Source organism: Schistocerca cancellata, chromosome 6 (genome assembly GCF_023864275.1).
Source record: "Schistocerca cancellata isolate TAMUIC-IGC-003103 chromosome 6, iqSchCanc2.1, whole genome shotgun sequence".
Lineage (NCBI taxonomy): Eukaryota > Metazoa > Arthropoda > Insecta > Orthoptera > Acrididae > Schistocerca > Schistocerca cancellata.
The window spans coordinates 488,290,770-488,311,274 of NC_064631.1; the positions used below are offsets into that span (position 1 = coordinate 488,290,770).

Sequence of the window (20,505 nt, forward strand, 5' to 3'; positions counted from 1 at the left end):
CTACAGACGTTAAAGTAACCTCTGGCGTGTCACAGGGGAGTGTTATGGGACCATTGCTTTTCGCAATATATATAAATGACCTAGTAGATAGTGTCGGAAGTTCCATGCGGCTTTTCGCGGATGATGCTGTAATATACAGAGAAGTTGCAGCATTAGAAAATTGTAGCGAAATGCAGGAAGATCTGCAGCGGATAGGCACTTGGTGTAGGGAGTGGCAACTGACCCTTAACATAGACAAATGTAATGTATTGCGAATACATAGAAAGAAGGATCCTTTATTGTATGATTATATGATAGCGGAACAAACACTGGTAGCAGTTACTTCTGTAAAATATCTGGGCATATGCGTGCGGAACGATTTGAAGTGGAATGATCATATAAAATTAATTGTTGGTAAGGCGGGTACCAGGTTGACATACATTGGGAGAGTCCTTAGAAAATGTAGTCCATCAACAAAGGAGGTGGCTTACAAAACACTCGTTCGACCTATACTTGAGTATTGCTCATCAGTGTGGGATCCGTACCAGATCAGGTTGACGGAGGAGATAGAGAGGATCCAAAGAAGAGCGGCGCGTTTGGTCACAGGGTTATTTGGTAACCGTGATAGCGTTACGGGGATGTTTAACAAACTCAAGTGGCAGACTCTGCAAGAGAGGCGCTCTGCATCGCGGTGTAGCTTGCTCGCCAGGTTTCGAGAGGGTGCGTTTGTGGATGAGGTATCGAATATATTGCTTCCCCCTACTTATACCTCCCGAGGAGATCACGAATGTAAAATTAGAGAGATTAGAGCGCGCACGGAGGCATTCAGACAGTCGTTTTTCCCGCGAACCATACGCGACTGGAACAGGAAAGGGAGGTAATGACAGTGGCACGTAAAGTGCCCTCCGCCACACACCGTTGGGTGGCTTGCGGAGTATAAATGTAGATGTAGATATGAAGATATTGTTAGTATGAAGTATAGGTGGAAACCAATTAGCTAAAAAGATTATTTAAAACTTTCATTTTAAGGCTGACTACTTGGTCAAGTATTGTATTTGAATGGAATATAGGAAAAATTTGCTCGGTTGATACATGTCTTTTCTTATTATTAATTTACCTAATAAAGATATTTGCTTATGGTTGCAGAACATTTATAGTAAAAGCGAAATGTTGATTTTTGCGTTAATCTCGACTTTTTTGTAGGTGTTCACAGCTATGTTAATAGATCGTGTTGAACACGTTAAATGATTTCAGTTCTTCTGTTTTTTTCCCATCTTATCAACTTATTAAACCATAGAGTGCATAGTAAAATTTTATAGAATTAAGTAATAAAACTTAAAGGCTGCATTATAGGCTTTAGATTCTGAAACTGCTGTACAATGTAATTTTTTGCAGGTCGTTTTCATAAAATGTCTCCGAGTAGGGCCAACACCACATGTTCAGCAATAGGCTGTATGAATCCTAAATATGGGCTAGGGTCGTACTCAGGTGGACGTATGTGTGGCATCAGGATCCATTTCCCAGGGATACTTGCAAACCACTGTGTCACCCTATGTCAAACACCTTGGAGACGTCCAGGAACAGCGCTTCCTAAAGATCGTGACACACTTATAGTGTGAAAGTCCTCTTCCGTCTGTCCGAGTAGTTGCTAAACGCCGAAGTGCCCTATGCGTGACTCAAACTACTTACTCTTGTAGTACAGCCGTATCACATCCGCGCACACTCCGCTGCAGAGTGAAAATCTCATTCTGGAGCCGTATCAAAGTTTGCCACCTCCGGCGAGGACACAAATGAATCAGCTGAAGTTTCTCGTCCTGCCGCCATGCAGCGCTGCCATCGGTCCAAATTACATCATCCTCCGGCCTCGTAACACAGGCCAGAGAAAGCGGTGAAGGACGTGTGTATCCACATTTGGCGTTCGCCTGGTGTTGTTCCGCGCGAGATACAGGTAATTACGAGTACTATATACTCAGCTTCAATACTGCTGTCCTGATATCTTATTTTCGTCTGATGATCCTGTTCTACTAACGATTAACGCAAGCACGGTTTATAAACTTCCCAATGGAAGAAGTTGTTTACTAAGAAATTTATGGCTTTCAGTGGACAGCAACTAGCGAGACGTTGGAGACGATAACTCTTAACAGATACAGTGATTAATAATCCACACTTTTGGTTTATCGATATGCTTGACTTCACGATGACTTGGCTAATTTTAAGACGGCGTGGGAATACAGCGATAATTGAGAAAGGATTTTTTTGCTGTTGCAGTTTTCACAGCGAATTACACAGTAACGCTTGTACTTGCGTTACTAAACTTAAATTTAAGTTAACTTTGTGAAAATTATACTCAAAGTTGTCAGTGGAAATATTTTCCTTGATGCTGTCTGCGTTGTTATAATAACGAATGGAGCGCACATATCGGATGCATCCACCAGATCGAGGTTGGAAACAATGTCCTTAACGTATGGTGTTATTGTGGCGTCCCTACTCCACTTGACAGTTCTGAATATCCTTAAATACTTGCATCGTTAGGTACTTCATCAAACATCCTCCGCAGTTGACACTTGTACTTAGAGAATTCCTTTCATTGACAGATAACAATACAATATTGTCCCAGTTTTACAAGAATCTTGTCATGATTAATCTAACACTACATACTGCACTCGTGGAAGGGCGCCCATATGATAGTTTGTAAAGCGAGGGAGGGGGGGGGGGCGGTAGGCCTGGGAGTATTGAGTATTTTTAATATTTTTGAAGACGAATGGCGACATGTAAGTAGCCATAAAAAAGTTCAGTTTCCGACCCTGTTCTGCTTAATATCGTCTTTTAAATCATCTTCTTGGAAGAAAAACGCCTGACTGGACTATAATTTTTCCTTTCCCTGAGAGCTAGGGTGGGGCGGGGGTTGGGGGAGGGGCGCAGTCCCTCCCTCCCTCCCTTACCGCCGCGCGTAGTCGTCCTTTCACTCGTGTTCTAAAGTGTGATGTAGTTCCATACAGTACACATTGATTTGCAGTCTTTGAATGTAGACGTAGAAGCACTGTAGTGAAATGTGCCTCTTTTATTAGATTCTTTAATTTTGAAATGTGGGGAAGAAAAGTCAGAGCTAAGCGTCTTGTTGACGTTGAGGTCTTTAACGACGGTGAGAAGGTAAAGTGGAGAAAACTGGGCCTTAGAAGTGACTGTCCCGGCATTAACCTGTACTAGTTTAGGAAAATCTAGTGAAAAACTAAATCAGTATCGGCAGAAGATGATTTGAGACGCGCATATTCCCTATAGGAGTCCATTTTCTTAGCCACACTGCTAAACAGTTTGGTTTTAATTTCAAACATGTTTGAAAAATGCGACACAATGCTTTAGCTAGAAACTCGTATACAAAATACAAATTTCCTCTGGTCGCAATTTATCGTGATAAGAAACGTACAGGTGAGAGATACATGGCTAAAATAATTTAGAGCGCATCATATTACAAGGAAACATTAATTGGTGAGATAAACCTGAAACACAGTGAATGAGGTGGCACAGTACTTACAACACTAGATTCATGTGGTTTCTCTAAATTAGCTGATGAGGATGTCAGAGAACACTCCTTCGAAAACGACATCGGCAATCCCCATACCCTCTCCACTTTCCACCAATCTTGGTTCAATTCGTATTTCTGCTGCGTCTCCACCGAATTCACCCTTTTTTAAAAAATCTAGATCTTGGACTACACATGTCAAAATATGACTTTTTAATTTATAGTTGTGATGGCAAACAATACTTTTTTATGGAGCATGTCGCTTGGTTTTACTCCATAATCGCTGTAAGTTAAAAGAAAAGCAAGTTGCGATTCCTTGCACTTGTTGCTGCTGCAAAACAGGACCTTCTTTAACGCAAAACCTTACAATCGGACATACGCAGATTAAGTGACTTAAAAGAAACTTACGAATTCACGTTCAACGTGGACTCTGTCTTCTTCTGTACAATTATTCCCTAAGAGTGGTACTTCTGTAGTGATGCAGTGGAAGGAAACGAACACGCGCTGTATCTTTCTGCTTCAAATATGAATGATATTTCTGTGAACAGTAGTTGTAAGATTAGAAAATGTGTCTGTCCTGAATGCCTTCACTGACAAGACACAGTGATATTCCTCTTTCAGAATCATCGCAAATGCAAGTTTCACTGACTAGTAGTCGCCTGATATTACGGCAGCCTGCTCATTCAGACAATAGTAGACAAATAACGTTGTTATATCTAAAAGAGAAGAGAAGAGAAAATGAAAGGTAAAAGAGAACAAAACCTAAAATAATACTACGAACTACTTTTCTTAAGTACATGAACTTTAATCTACACGAATTATTTCCTAAATACATCTAGAACAATGTGCGACCTGCGCTGATAGCGCCCCCTCGCCCATTGAATCCGCCACGCGAATTAATAACGAGGTCTGGTGAACCGGGCAGCCCGAATATTGTTCTTAGGCGGTTTCCCACATACCACTAGATGAATATCTGGCTGGTACGCACGCCCCACCTCAGGCAGCCGTACGGTGAGTTTCTTACCTTTAAGCGCATTTTCTCTGGCGTTTCGGCAGATATTTGAAATTTCATTTTTTCAGCTTGTAGCTCAAGTCAGCCGAACAGATACTGCCTATCACGTCTTTCATGGGACGTCCAACGTCGATAGAAAGCGTCGGCTAGTTTCCCGTTATAAACAAAATGATCTTTAGCCATGTTGGTCTAATGCGTTATTCGTTTTACCGATGTGTATTAACAGGTACAGTAAAACACAAAGAGTAAGGAATACTCCGACAGTGACAGCACCAACCCAGTACCTGCTGCTCAGTCGCTGGTGGAGTACTGATTATTCTTCCTGTTTTACTATTCCTATTAATGATGATGTCCAATACTCCGAGAAGCTTAGGGGACGATGCGGGAGACTCGCACCGCTGTACTAGGCAAGGTCGTAGTGGAGGTGGTTTGCCATTGCCTTCCCCCGACCGTAATGGGGGTGAATGATGATGATGAAGACGACACAACAACATCCAGTCACCTCGAGGCAGAAAAAAATCTCTTACCCCCGCCGGGACTCGAACCCGGGACCCCGTGCGCGTGAAGCGAGAACGCTACCGCAAGACCACGAGCTGCAAATACCTAGCGAAATACCAGAGAAAATGGGTCTGACGAGCTTTAGAGGAGACACTCGGTTTATTATAGGCGCAGACGGATGGAGTACACAGATTCCATCCCATGGGGATGGGAGTGGGGGGGGGGGGGGGGGGGGGAGGAATAGTGGCGTCAGGAATGGCGACCGGCTACCAACTGTCACTAACATTGACAGAATCTAACAAACAATGCCGAACCAGTAGAACAAACAGGAAAAGGCATGGGACAAGAAGAAGAAGAAGATCTAGAACACTGTGCATTGTATTTTGTTAGATAACAGTTTATTTTTGATCTGCAACACGTCTTATTTCTTGCAGCGATTCATATGATTAGATATTCTGGATATTTATCGTGACAGAATCGTTGCGTCTTATATGCATCTATATCATATATCGTTTATTTATTTTCAACAAATTGAAGTTCTGAGCATGTTACTTCTTTATAATCGTATATCTATTCCGACTGTTTCTAGCAACGCTGCGTAGTTATCTATTACACGCGTGACATTACTTCGCACTTTTGTAAAGGATGCTGTGAGCGGAGGTATCGACAGTAATCGGCTGGTATTCATTGTAGCATTGTGCAGTAGAATTGTTCATTTGTAGCTGCAAATTTCAGTAGCGACTACACAGGGCGATTTTTTTTCTATCATGTACAAACTCTAGGGATCGATTGACCAGAGGATATGGAACAAAAAAAAAAAAAAAAAAAAAAATCAAATGAACTTACGTCCGGAAAGGCACGATTTCCATGCTAGAGACCATTTATTCAACCATACATTGTTACAGAGACTGCGGTCTAATACGCGTGTACCATGTAGCCACACTTACAGTATGTGTAAAAGCGGTTTCCATGTGCCTCAGCGCATGAGCGTATGCAGCGTAGCATGTTCTGTCTCACACATTCATATGGGCCAGACTGCATCTGAACAGTGTCGAAGTCAGCATGAATACACTGTTCCAGTGTCTCCATGTCTGGAATTGGCTCTGCATACATGATATTTTTCAGATGGCCCCATAACCAGAAATAGCACGGGTTGAGATCTGGTGAACGAGCAGGCCATGCAACTGGACCCCCTCGACCGATCCATCGACCTGGGCAGACATGATTGCGATGCGTCCGGACGTTAACGGCGACGTGGGCTGCAACACCATCATGCAGCAGCCGCATAACCGTTCGAATCATCAATGGTGCTTCTTCCAGCAGGGGTGGCAAAGTCACCTGCGAGAAACGCCGACAGTTCCAGCCTGTTAAGCAACGTGGAAGGAAGACTGGTCCCAAAATACGGTTTCCAATTATTCCGGCCCACACATTCCGACTGCACGATGCTGATGATTCACTGTCACCATACCATGGGGGTTCTGCATACTATCCCATAGATGACTATAATGAAAGTTGAAGATACCAACTCTGAGTAAAGGTGGTCTTAACTGTGAATAGAATGGATGACACAAATCCCAGGATCGTTTTTGCCCGGTCAAGAAACCAGTAACAAAACTACTCCCGATGTGGAAAGTCTGTCGCTAGTAAGCCTTGCACGCGCTGTAAGTGATAAGCGCAGCAACATTTGCCATGGAGAATGTGTCAAACGTCCGTCTGGCTTACCCTGCACTGGCGGGCCAACAGCCTGGTACTGACACGGTGGTCGCCTTCCACAGTGTTAACCACTTTTCCTCCAAGTCTGGTGTCCGAAATATTTCGGGTACGTCCTTCATGTTTTTCTGCTTCCTGAAATGGTCCTATCTCATACAAACGGCGAAACAATGTTGCAAACTTTGAGTACGGTGGTTGTTGTCGGCGAAGACAGGTCTCTGCTCGCCGATCGTTGCCATTTGCCTTTCCGTAAGTAAAACTCCATGTCGGCAAGCTCTCGATTCGAATACGGAACCATTGTGTAAAATGCTGCATCACATCCACTACAAGATGAGTCAGCAAGAGAAGTGAATTGGACACAACATTACAAATGACTATGGCAGGAGAGGGCGGTAGGAGATGACGTATGAGGAACATTACCACCCTCTAGGAGGAAACCATGCATACTGTAACTGTGGCTGCATGGTACAGCGCGTATTAGACCGCGGTCTCTGTAACTATATATGACTGAATAATGGTCTCTAGCATGTGAACCATGCATTTCCGGACATAAATTCATTAGACCTTTTTTGTTCCCTATCCTCTTACCGATCAATCTCTAGAGTTTTTACACGGTGGAAAAAATCGCCAAGTATAAACTCATTCCATACCATCATTACTCTTGTTTGTGACCTCTGCTTAGGTAGAAACACTGACGAATATTCATTTTACATGTTGCTTGCACTGCCAGAGAAGTGTCTCTGAGAAACAAGGATCGCTTTCTCCACCCATGAAAAGACCCTATTATATTACAAGTCTAGTAGACTTGCAAGATTGCATTTCGTTTCGATGAAATTGGATACAGCTAAATAACAAATAAGTAACGTAACAAATGAGCACATCAGCTGCATATATCTACTGTAGAAGTCAAAGGAACGCTTTTAAGGACGATAGGCAAATGCATTTAATCTTGTCAATGCTGATCCCACTGACTAACTAATGCACGTCTTTGGTTGAGCATATAAATATGTTACGTCAGCTCTCCTTCACTATGAAGTTGAAAATTATTGTAGCAAGTAATTTACATCATTTTTTGGTTTGTGTTATAGTTTGTCTGTTACTGTCATTTCATTTGCTAAATTGCTGTAAACCATCTGAATGTGGTACTTTTTCTCTATTTTTTTTCAGAAATATGTATATAATATGCTGATTGCCTGTGAACATATAAAACAAGAAGAGTATTTCACACATCTGCATAGTACTGATACAGAGAGCGCTTGATTTTGCTAGACTCATTCAGATCCAGTGTTTCATGCAGCCTGTTCTACACATTCGCCACCTGCTGCATTTTGTTGTTGTTGTGTTCTTCAGCCCAGCGACAGGTTTGACGCATCTCTCCGCGCTCGGCTGTCCTATGCAGGCCCCCATCATCTTCGAATACCTACCGTTACCCATATCCATTTGAATCTTACTATTGTATTCAAGTAATGGTCTCCATCTACAATTTCCATACCTCACACTCCCTAGTGTTACCAAACTGACAATTCACTGATGCCTCAGGATGTGTCCTACCAACCTATCTCTCCTTTTAGTCAAGTTTTCCGATAAATTTCTTTTTCCGCCAATTCCATTCAGTGATTTCTCATTTAGCTATCTAATCTTCAGCATTCGTCTATAGCACCACGTTTCGAAACCTTCTACTTGCATCTTGCTAGAAATGCTCGTCTTGCACGTGTCGCTTCTGCACCAGGCTACACTTTTTCTATTTCTTATGTCTTTGCCGTGCATCTGCCCAGTCTCGACATGGTTATTTAAAGATTTTGCACGATTAATTTAAGGGATGGCCGCATGCCCAGCCTGTCGTCACCCCCTGCCCTGACTTTCTTAAATCTATTTCCTAGGATAAACCTTATTGCCTCACGTGTTCCTTCATTTCTCTGGAAGCCAAGCTGATGTACCCAGAGGTCGGCTTCTGCCAGTATTTCCACTCGTCTGTAAATAGATTGTCAAGATTTTGCATCCATGACTTATTAAACTGATGTTTCAGTAATATCCACATTTGCCATTTTCCCTGACCTCTGAGGGTATTTCATCTGTTTCATAAATCTTGCATCCCACAAGGAATTATTTTCTCATGATTGGCTCTCGCAGGGATGCCAATAATTCTGGAGACTTATTTCCACTTAGATCTTTCGCTGATCTGCCGAATTCTTCTCACCGTATCGTATTTCATTTCCACCCACTTCCTCTTGTGTTTCTATAACACATTCTAAGGAACAAAAATTACGCAACGCAAAAGAATTATTCGAATGGGGTGAAAACCGTGGACGTGACGTGCGTATACAGACAAAAAAATGATTATAATTTCAGAAAAAAATGGTGATTTATTCAAGAAAAAGAGCTTCACAAACTGAGCAACTCAAGAAGGCGGTGGTGCACCTCTGACCCTTATGCAAGCAGTCATTCGGCTTGGCATCGGTTGATAAAGTTGTTGGATGTTGTCCTGAGGGATATCGAGCCAAAGTCTGTCCAACTGGCGCGTTAGATCGTCAAAATCTCGAGACGGTTGGAAGGTCCTGCCCGTAATGCTCCAAGAGTTCTCAGCTGGGGAAAGATCCGGCGGCCTTGCTGGCCAAGGTAGGATTTGTCAAGCACGAAGACAAACAGTGGAAACTCTCGCCGTGAGTGGCAAGCCCACAGTGGCTTGCCATGAATGCCAACAAAACGAGGCGTAGATTATTATCGACGTACCGCTGTGCTGCAAAGGTGCTACGGATGTCAACCAACGGGGTCCTGCTGTGAATAGAAATGGCACCAAAGACCACCACTCCTGCTTGTTGGGCCATATGGCGAGCGATACTCAGGTTGGTATCCCACCACTGTCCAGGGCGTCTCCAGACACATCTTCACTGATCATCAGGGCTCAATTCGAAGCGCGAGTCTTACTGACTGGAGTAGAATCGTCTTCATTGATGAGTCGCAGTTCGAATTGAGCCCCGACGACCAGCAAAGACGTGTCTGGAGACGCTTCGGACAGTGGTGGGGGTACCAACCTGACTGTCGCCCGCCATATGGCACGGCAGCTAGGAGTGAGGGGCTGGAGTTCCATTTCATTTCATAGCAGGTCCCTTCTGGTTGTCATCCTCGGCACCTTTACGGGACAGTGCTAAGTCGACGATATTCTACGTCCTGTTTTGTTGCCCTTAGTGGAAGGCCATCCTGGGATTACATTACAGCAAGATAACGCTCTTCCGCACTCGCCGAGAGTTTCTGCTGCTTATCTTCGTGGTTGCCAAACCCTACATTGGCCAGCAAGGTTGCCAGCTGTCTCCCCAATTGAGAACGTTCGGAGCATTATGGACAGGGTCCTCTAACCATCTCGGGATTTTGACGCTCTAACGCGCTAGTTGGACAGAATTTGGCACGATACCCTACAGGAGGACATCCCACTACTCTGTCAGTCAATGCCAAAGCCGGATAACTGCTCGCCCGACAGAGGTGGACCACCACGTTATTGAGTTCCTCAGTTCGTGAAGCTCTTTTTCTTGAATAAATCATCCAATTTTTCCGAAATTGTACTTTTTTTTTTAATCTTATGAGACTTAACTGCTAAGGTCATCAGTCCCTACGCTTACACACTACTTAACCTAAACTATCCCAAGGACAAACACACACACCCATGCCCGAGGGAGGACTCGAACCTCCTCCGGGCCCAGCCGCACAGTCCGTGACTGCAGCGCCCTAGACCGCTTGGCTAATCCCGCGCGGCTGTACTCTTTTGTTCGTCTCTACATGCACGTCACATCGATCGATGTCCGTCCCGTTCCGACAATTCCTTCGTGACACGTCTTTTTTCCTTGTCTTAGAGTGTTCGTTAATGGGCTATTCAAGAGACTTCAGATGATGATTGGTTTGTCGGGCGCTCTACTGGGCCGTTATCAGCGCCCGTACAAATCCCAATCTTTACACAGTCCAATCTCGGCACTTTCACGAATGATGATGAAATGGTGAGGACAACCAAACACCCAGTCCCCGGGTGTATAAAATCCCCAACCCGGCCGGTTCAAATGGCTCTGAGCACTATGGGACTTAACTTCTGAGGTCATCAGTCCCCTAGAACTTAGAACTACTTAAACCTAACTAACCTAAGGACAACACACACATCCATGCCCGAGGCAGGATTCGAACCTGCGACCGTAGCGGCTCCAGACTGAACCGCTCGGCCACTCCGGCCGGCAATCGAACCTGGGACCCAGTGATCCAGAGGTAGCAACCCCAGACAACGAGCTGCGGACAAGAAACTTCAGGTTGTGAACAGAGGCTTGCGTTCACTTTATCTCTCCTCTCACTAAGAGGGAACAGCAGAGACTGAAAAATTTTGCGAAGATCTTACTATAGTGTATTAAAAAGAAGCCTGTGAAGAGTGGAAGAGAATTATAATTACCCATTTGATATCCTTGTATGATAGGCCTCTCTACGAACGCAGCAGATTGTTTACAAGCGAACGCAATTCATTTTCGAACAATTCTGGTCTATTTGGAGTATGTATCAGATCAACTAAGACCGTCTGGAACTTTTTTGAAGAGATGGGGCATCCCATTGTGCTGCTCAGCATACTTCACTGAGGTATGCTGCACCATCTGTAGGACTGCTGCCGTGATATTGAGAAATTGTTATTGCACAAGTTTTACAAAACAATCTTTTGTCTGGGTGGTGAGACCCACTTTATTTAAAAATCATATAAGTTCCGCTCTTAATTGACCACAGAATTACAAAATAACGCTAAGCGGATACCCTAATAGGTAGGTGTGCTGAGAAGTAATGCCTCCGAATTTTTTTAAAGATAATACAAACATTATTATTATCTGTCTACATCATTATTCTTCGTGTCTATGTATTTATTTCCCAACATAGTCACCGTGGCTACGAACACATTTCTCCCAGCTAGACCAGCTTGTCGATACCTTCACTGTAGAATGTGAGACTGTAGACGGAGCCACAACCTCATCTCTGCCTGCACCGCTTCATCACTGTCAAAGTGAAGTGCTCGAAAGTGTCCTTTAAGTTTTGGAAACAGATTAAAACCGGATGGGGCCAAGTCAGAACTGTATGGAGGACGATCGGTAACAGTGAACCCAAGGCGTCGGATTGATGAAGATGCCGCCCCGCTCCTGTGTGGTGCGGCATTGTCTTGCTGGAGGAGAGGACGTGAGGACGAATTCGTGCTTTAGATTACATCACGCTCTTTCTCACGCACCGACATAGTTACGTTACACACCACAGTTCGAAGCCCTCTAGCGGCAGACGGCTACAAATAGGTAGACATGATTAATGAATATGTAGAATGTTAATAACGTTTGTTTTATTTAAACGATTGAAGAGTATTCACATTAAAATTTCGGGTTCACTACTTTTCAGCACGCTCTCATAATGCACTGCGTTTCAAATATTTTATTTTCACTACTACTTTCGGGCACCGAACTTTCTAAAGTCCAACTAAAAATCATAACAATACGCCATAAAAAAGAGAAGAAAGCTAAAACATGAAAACATGAGTGATAATCTACATATGGTATAGTGTTAAACCACTACTACTACTACTACTACTACTACTACTACTATGCTGGTTTAATGCTAGATCCAATGTACATATATTAATTTCAGTTTTAGTTTTTTGTCTTTTTTATCGTGTGTTTTTATGTTGTTTATATGCACTTGAGAGTGGGCAGTGCCTGAAAATAGTAGCGCAAATAAAATATTTTAAAGACAGCCTGGCGGCATAACGTCTTTCTTCAAATTTACTGAGGCCCGCCCAGAAGAAAGTGACTGTTGCTGAGCTAAACATAAAAACGGCCAAGCAAATATCAAACCCGAGGCCGCAGCTGTAGTGCAGAAAGCAAAGCGTATCTGAAGTTAAAATCTTCTGGGTTGTCAGGCGCGTCATATTTCTTCAGACGTTCGACGTTTCGACCCCTCTGCTTTGATCTTCTTCAAGGTCTTGTGGTGTCCACATTAGATTGAGCACTGCCAGAGACCAGTGTCGCCTTTTATTATGTAAGGGAGTCTTCCCGAGCTTGTGCTGGAGAAGTGGGATTATTGGGTAGAAATCTCGTGGCTACCGTGGATGGGCCGTAGTAATTGGTTAGAAAGGAATTTTTCCCGCACTTACGATGGAGAAGAGTTGTTAGTTAAAATTCCTCCTGCTACTATTGGCAGGCCAACATCATTGGCTAGAAGCGAAAAGAGCATTGCAGGAGAGTGGTAATATTTATCCAAAATATTGTTGTTGGCAGACATCCAGGGCGTTGTTTGCATCGCTCGCTGGCCGCTGCCGCGTATTCACATCCTTCATGGCGGGGATCCACGGTGCCGGAAGCGTGTAGCCGTCGTCTCCATTGCAGTTACATGCCATTCTTTGAAATAGCAATCGCTTCTCAGACTTGTTCTCTACAAATGTTGGTTACCTTAACAAGCACACATACGTTATTGAAATCTATGACAAGGCAACAGTTCTCGTTATGTTCCGCTACCGCCGTTTTATACTTTGTTTTAACCGCAAGTGATGTTCGTGTTCCGTAATACATTGTTTAACGGTTGTTCTCATTTCGCCTGTGCGCACGCACTCTGCCGCATCCACATGTCATTTCGTACACGCCCGCAGTGTGCAGACAATCAGGCACATACTTTTCCGTCGGAAAATGTCTTTTGTTTTGACTGAAGGAAGTGATCTGAAAAGCATTTTTCCTTAGAATTCTGTTTATGCGATCAGTGACCCCACGAAGAAACGGTAACTTAATACAGTGGGAAGGCGGTTTCTCGTCGTTCCTATTAGAATAATTAATATTTCTCTTAAAAGCCCTGTCTATGGACAAATTGTCATAGCTATTGGTCTTCATTGTCTTCTTTAAAAATCCAACTCCTCCTCCTGTTCCAAGCTGTTATCATCACTGATACGGAACGCTTGTGAAGACAGTGTGTTGAGCACTGATTGCTTCTGGGCTGGGTGGTGGCGCGAAGTGGTGTCTAAATATCTATTTGTGTTACTAGTATGAAGTGGCCGTACAACCGAGAAGATCTTAACTCCAGTGACAGCAGCGACGAAAGCCTACGTCACATAAAGAGTACCTCTTTGGGAACATGTGAACAAACATCCATTCCAAGTGTGGTCGAAGCACAGTGACAGTGCCTGCAGTGCGGCCAAGTTTCAAAGCCGCCTGCTGACCAGCGAATCTGAGTTAAGCTCAGCGCATCCTATGTATCGACTTTTGCGTCTATTTCGATGCCTAGTGGGGGTGATAATTAATTAGTTAATTAATTATCCTACATCTTCGTACGTAAAAATGAACCACAAAGTCTACAATGAAAACATATCAATGATATAGGGATGGATATACAGGGTGTTTCAAAAATGACCGGTATATTTGAAACGGCAATAAAAACTAAACGAGCAGCGATAGAAATACACCGTTTGTTGCGATATGCTTGGGACAACAGTACATTTTCAGGCAGACAAACTTTCGAAATTACAGTAGTTACAATTTTCAACAACAGATGGCGCTGCGGTCTGGGAAACTCTATAGTACGATATTTTCCACATATCCACCATGCGTAGCAATAATATGGCGTAGTCTCTGAATGAAATTACACGAAACCTTTGACAAAGTGTCTGGCGGAATGGCTTCACATGCAGATGAGATGTACTGCTTCAGCTGTTCAATTGTTTCTGGATTCTGGCGGTACACCTGGTCTTTCAAGTGTCCCCACAGAAAGAAGTCACAGGGATTCATGTCTGGCGAATAGGGAGGCCAATCCACGCCGCCTCCTGTATGTTTCGGATAGCCCAAAGCAATCACACGATCATCGAAATATTCATTCAGGAAATTAAAGACGTCGGCCGTGCGATGTGGCCGGGCACCATCTTGCATAAATCACGAGGTGTTCGCAGTGTCGTCTAAGGCAGTTTGTACTGCCACAAATTCACGAAGAATGTCCAGATAGCGTGATGCAGTAATCGTTTCGGATCTGAAAAATGGGCCAATGATTCCTTTGGAAGAAATGGCGGCCCAGACCAGTACTTTTTGAGGATGCAGGGACGATGGGACTGCAACATGGGGCTTTTCGGTTCCCCATATGCGCCACTTCTGTTTATTGACGAAGCCGTCCAGGTAAAAATAAGCTTCGTCAGTAAACCAAATGCTGCCCACATGCATATCGCCGTCATCAATCCTGTGCACTATATCGTTAGCGAATGTCTCTCGTGCAGCAATGGTAGCGGCGCTGAGGGGTTGCCGCGTTTGAATTTTGTATGTATAGAGGTGTAAACTCTGGCGCATGAGACGATACGTGGACGTTGGCGTCATTTGGACCACAGTTGCAACACGGCGAACGGAAACCCGAGGCCGCTGTTGGATCACCTGCTGCACTAGCTGCGCGTTGCCCTCTGTGGTTACCGTACGCGGTCGCCCTACCTTTCCAGCACGTTCATCCGTCACGTTCCCAGTCCGTTGAAATTTTTCAAACAGATCCTTTCTTGTATCGCTTTTCGGTCCTTTGGTTACATTAAACCTCCGTTGAAAACTTCGTCTTGCAACAACACTGTGTTCTAGGCGGTGGAATTCCAACACCAGAAAAATCCTCTGTTCTAAGGAATAAACCATGTTGTCTACAGCACACTTGCACGTTGTGAACAGCACACGCTTACAGCAGAAAGACGACGTACAGAATGTCGCACCCACAGACTGCGTTGTCTTCTATATCGTTCACATCACTTGCAGCGCCATCTGTTGTTGAAAATTGTAACTACTGTAATTTCGAAAGTTTGTCCGCCTGAAAATGTACTGTTGTCCCAAGCATATTGCAACAAACGGTGTATTTCTATCGCTGCTCGTTTAGTTTTTATTGCCGTTTCAAATATACCGGTCATTTTTGAAACACCCTGTAAGTACGTAATTAACTAAGTAAGTAACTTTTGCTATATGTTTTCATCTGCTAGATTTCGCCATAGTCTTTTCTTCATTACCATTACATTTTGCAGCAACAAGAATACAATTATCTCACATGTTATAATACTCACTTGACACTGAGGTGACAAAAGTCATGAGATACCTCCTAATACTTTATCGGATCTCCTTTGACCGGATTAGTCTAGCAGCTCAACGTGGCATGGACTCAACAAGTCGTTTGAAGTCCCCTGCAGAAATACTAAACCATGCTGTCCCCCCGGTGCAGGATTTTGTGCAAAAAATGACCTCTCGATTATGTCCCATAAATGATCGACGGGTTTCATGTTGGGCGATCTGAATGACGAAATCATTCGCTCGAATTGTCCAGAATGTTACTGAAACGACTCGCGAACAGCTGTGGCCCGGTGACAAAGCGCAATGTCGTCCATAAAAAATTCCAACATTGTATGGAAACGTGAAGTCCATGAATGGCTGCAAATGGTCTCCAGATATCCGAATACAATCATTTCCATTCATTCTGTTGGACCAGAAGACCCAGTCCATTCCATGTAAACACAGAACACATCATTATGGAGCCACTGCCAGCTTCCACGGTGCCTTGTTGACAACTTGCATCCATCGCTTCGTGGTTTCTGCGCCACACTCGAACCCTACCATTAGTTCTTAATAACTGAAATCTGGACACATCTGACCAGGCCACCGTTTTCCAGTAGTCTAGGGTCCAACCGATATGGTCACGAGCCCAGGAGAGGCGCTGAAGGCGATGTCGTACTGTTACGAAAGGCATTCGCGTCGATCGTCTGCTGCCATGGCCTATTAACGTCACATTTGGCCGCACTGTCGTAGTGTATACGTTCGTCATACATCCTACATTAATTTTTGCAGTTATTTCACGCTGTGTTTCTTGTATGTTAGCACTGAAGACTCTATGCAAATGCCGCTGCTCTCATTCGTCAAGTGAACGCCGTCGGCCATTGCGTTGCCCGTGGTGAAAGGTAATGCCTGAAATTTTGTATTTCGGTACACTCTTGACACTGTAGATCCCCGAATATTGAATTCCCTAACGATTTCCGAAATAGAATTTCCCATGCCCTAGCTTTAACTACCATTCCTCTTTCAAAGTCTGTTAATTGCCCCCGTGCGGCCATAATCACGTCGGAAACCTTTTCACATGAATCACCTGAGTGTAAATGACAGCTTCACCAATGCACTGCCCTTTCCTACCTTGTGTACGCTATATTACTGCCATCTTTATGTGCGCATTTCGCCAGCCCATGACTTTTTCACCTCAGTATACATTCTGTGAAGAGGGTTCAAATGGTTCAAATGGCTCTAAGCACTATGGGGCTTAAAATCTGAGATCATCAGTTCCCTAGACTTAGAAACTACTTAAACCTAACTTACCTAAGGACATCGCGCACATCCATGCCCGAGGGAGAATTCGAACCTGCGACCGTAATAGCAGCGCGGTTCCGGGCTGAAGCACCTAGAACCGCTCGCCCACAACGGGCCGGCTGTGAAGAGGAAAAATAAGGTCACTACATCGGTATTTCATCGAGTCTCTCGTACATCCGAGAAAATAGTTCGTCTCTTTTTAGGCCCGAAAAACATCGTTCGGAAACTTCTGGCGTTTATAGATGTAGGTAAATTAGGTAAGTGAACTCGCAAAGAAACACAAACGTAAACAGAGTGATGACAATGGCTCATAAAATAATCACACATCGCATCTGTCCTTCACACTTACAGAGTGGAAAGCACTTGCCTTATGTGGAGGAATGTCTCGCATAAACAAGATAAGAGCGTATCCAGGATAACCTTCAGCGAGAGGTCAGATTAGGAAGACTGAGAGGCCAGATGCATTCATTTCTTCGCTGTCCCTCGCACAGAATTCATTAATAATAATAATGGCGTGTGACGAGGGCCTCCCGTCGGGTAGACCGCTCGCCTGGTGCAAGTCTTTCGATTTGACGCCACATCGGCGACTTGCGGGTCGATGGAGATGAAATGATGACGATTAGGACAACACAACACCCAGTCCCAGTTCATTAATGAAATATTTTCATTGTCTCAGTTACGCTTCTGATGACTGATTACTTAATAATGACTTCAGACATCACTGCTACTACGTTAAACCTAATTTTAGGTCTACGTATGTTACACTTAGGTTATTATGAAGAGCATGGAGATACAGTGCAGAAACCAGCATTAGTCTCTTTCTATCCGCGCATGCGGTAAAGGGAACAATGACTTCTTTTCTCCGTAAGCATCCTGATCGCTCTCAACTTGTTCAGTTGACTGCTGCAAGAGAAATTGAGTTGACGGAATTGCTGCACTGTCTTCCTAGAATGCTGAGTCCCTCAAATTACTTAAAGGAATTTCGTGATAAACGCGTCGTTTTTTGTTCCAGTGATTGCAATTAAAGTTCGCCGAGAATTTCTGTTACATTTCGTATGGGTTACACCGACCAGTCAAGATTGTAGCAGTACGTTTAGGAATTTCTTTGGTATTTACTGCAATTTCTTCTTAATAAAGACTCCAGATACTGAATCACTACCCTACACTGTGCCTGGCACCTTTTTTTAGTAGTTTCAGCTATTTCCGAACAAAAACGTCACCCATTTGTGAGGTGGTTGTAGTGCTCCGAAATATTGAGCCATATCATTGCCGGTCTTTACGGCATCAGCGGTATATGGTAAGTCGATTTATGTTTGAATATAATTATGACTTATGATTTTATATTTATGTAATCAGTACTCTTCGCACATAATTACACAAGGTGTTGTTTTATTTTGTTCCATAAGCTGCGCAGCACGAAATTGGCAACGATGGATGTCTTCACATCCGAGAGAGCAATTAACGCCATCGGACACAGAGGGATGAAGAAAATGCCGAAAGTGTCAAACCGCGGGAGGTGGCGCAGTAGTTAGCACACTGCACTCGCGTTGGGGAGAACTTCGATTAAAACCCGCGTCGGGCCATCCTGATTACGTTTCCCGCGATTGCCCTAAATCGCTTCAGGCGAATGTCGGATGGTTCCTTTGAAAGGGTGCTGCCGATTTGCTCCCCGTTCCATCCCTAATCCGAGCTTGCGCTCCGTATCTGATGACGTTGTGTCGACAGGACATTCAACACTAATCTCCTCCTCCTCTTCCAAGAGTGTCGGACTATGCCTATTTTTGTTAACAAAGAATAAAGAAAGAAAGAGATAATTTGTATAGTAAAACTTTCAACCTCTCTTGAGACTTTGAAATGTCAAGAGTCGTAATCTGATCTTGTTATTAAATGTTATTACGTGGCACGATGTTGTATGCATTGTGTTCCAAAAGAACGTTTGTGAAGTTGTTGCTGTTAATTTTGTGAAGAGAAAAAGTAATATCATTTTAGGAAAATACATGATTAAAGACAAGATTCAAATAGACATAAATGAAAAAGTAAGCAGCATCAGTGTAAAGGTTTTCAGAACACGTTGGGCGTGCATCTGGAGGAACAGTATGTTGATGCATAATTAACGGTTTGTGAAAGGGGTGACGTACATATGACGTTCTCAGCCATGATGTGAAGAACTGGTCAGCTATGTGCGTCTGATTCTCGACAGCCAGCACCGTGCGGCGTGTTTGCTGCCACCTGACGCCACGCAGCGGTCGAAACCAGAACTACGCTTACGAGCCACACAAATATCGCGCCTGAATCTCTCTCCACATCCCTGGAGTGCAGGGAGGGATATTAGAGCAAGAACGAGAGATTAAACTATATCACTAAGGTATTAGGGCTACATTACGGAAATTACCGGCTACAAAGAATTAAGACAAGAAAATAAAAACGAATGCACGTGTCCTGTGCACGTAGACTTAAGCGCCAGTTACTGGATAAATACGGCCACTTAGCATTTACTAATTTGTAGCATTCTCTTTAGTTTCCCTAGTGCCATTAACTGAAATAATTTGATTGAATTTTCTCATGATGACAAATCTGAAGGAGCGACTTGTTTTGCTAGGTAAAAACTTTCTAAAGCCAAGCTCACTTAAATATTTCTTTTTACAACCAACCGGCTTCAACAGACTTTGTTGCCATCTTTAAATCTTCAGAAATATCTGTTATAAAATTTAGTTCCAGCTCAAAATGAACAAATTTTATAACAAAAAATGTGTACACCTGAAGATGAGAGTATAGACTGTCCAAACCGGTTGTTTGTACATAAAGAAATGTTTATGCGGTCTTGGCTTTAGAAACTATTTACCAAACTGAAATAATGAAAACAGCATATTGTTAGTTAATGATCGTGTCTTATGGATAAGGATGATCGGTTCGCAGAGGGACATGTTACAACGGTATTACAGGGTTTCAAGCCACTACTGACTTAAATCTGAGCTGAGCTGTAGTTAAAGCCGCAGTAGAGTTGTAATATACGCAAATGCATTCTTTTTCAAATCCAAACAAGAGACAGTCGCCACTTCATCACAAAAGTCTAATGAAGATTAATTTCGACAGAGTCCTAAAATGAAATTTTAGTCATCACGCGCCACTCAAATGACACATATACAGTGTGTCCCAGAAATTTCGTGACATACTTCTAGGGGAGGGGCGGCACACCATAAGGATTCAGAGCTGCAGCGTGTAATGGTTCTTTATTTACGTGACCATTACGGCACACCAACCACAGTCCTCGATACCAGTAATATCGTACTACTTTTCTGCGAAGTAACAGACATATTTTTGTGACAATATTCCCATTTGGTTTTATTAATGTATAGGTACTCCGATGTATCGATATACACTCCTGGAAATTGAAATAAGAACACCGTGAATTCATTGTCCCAGGAAGGGGAAACTTTATTGACACATTC

The 20,505-nt window shown here is 43.5% G+C and overlaps 1 protein-coding gene across 1 annotated transcript in view; it reads left to right on the forward strand.

Annotated features, from left to right (window-relative positions):
* Positions 1-1,831: 1,831 nt before the first annotated feature.
* LOC126191004 (probable cytochrome P450 6a14) overlaps positions 1,832-20,505 on the forward strand; it is a 110,770-nt gene continuing 92,096 nt past the window's right edge. The window contains exon 1 of the mRNA XM_049931685.1: positions 1,832-1,927. The gene's annotated coding sequence lies outside the window, so the exon portion shown is untranslated. The remainder of the gene's footprint in view (positions 1,928-20,505) is intronic.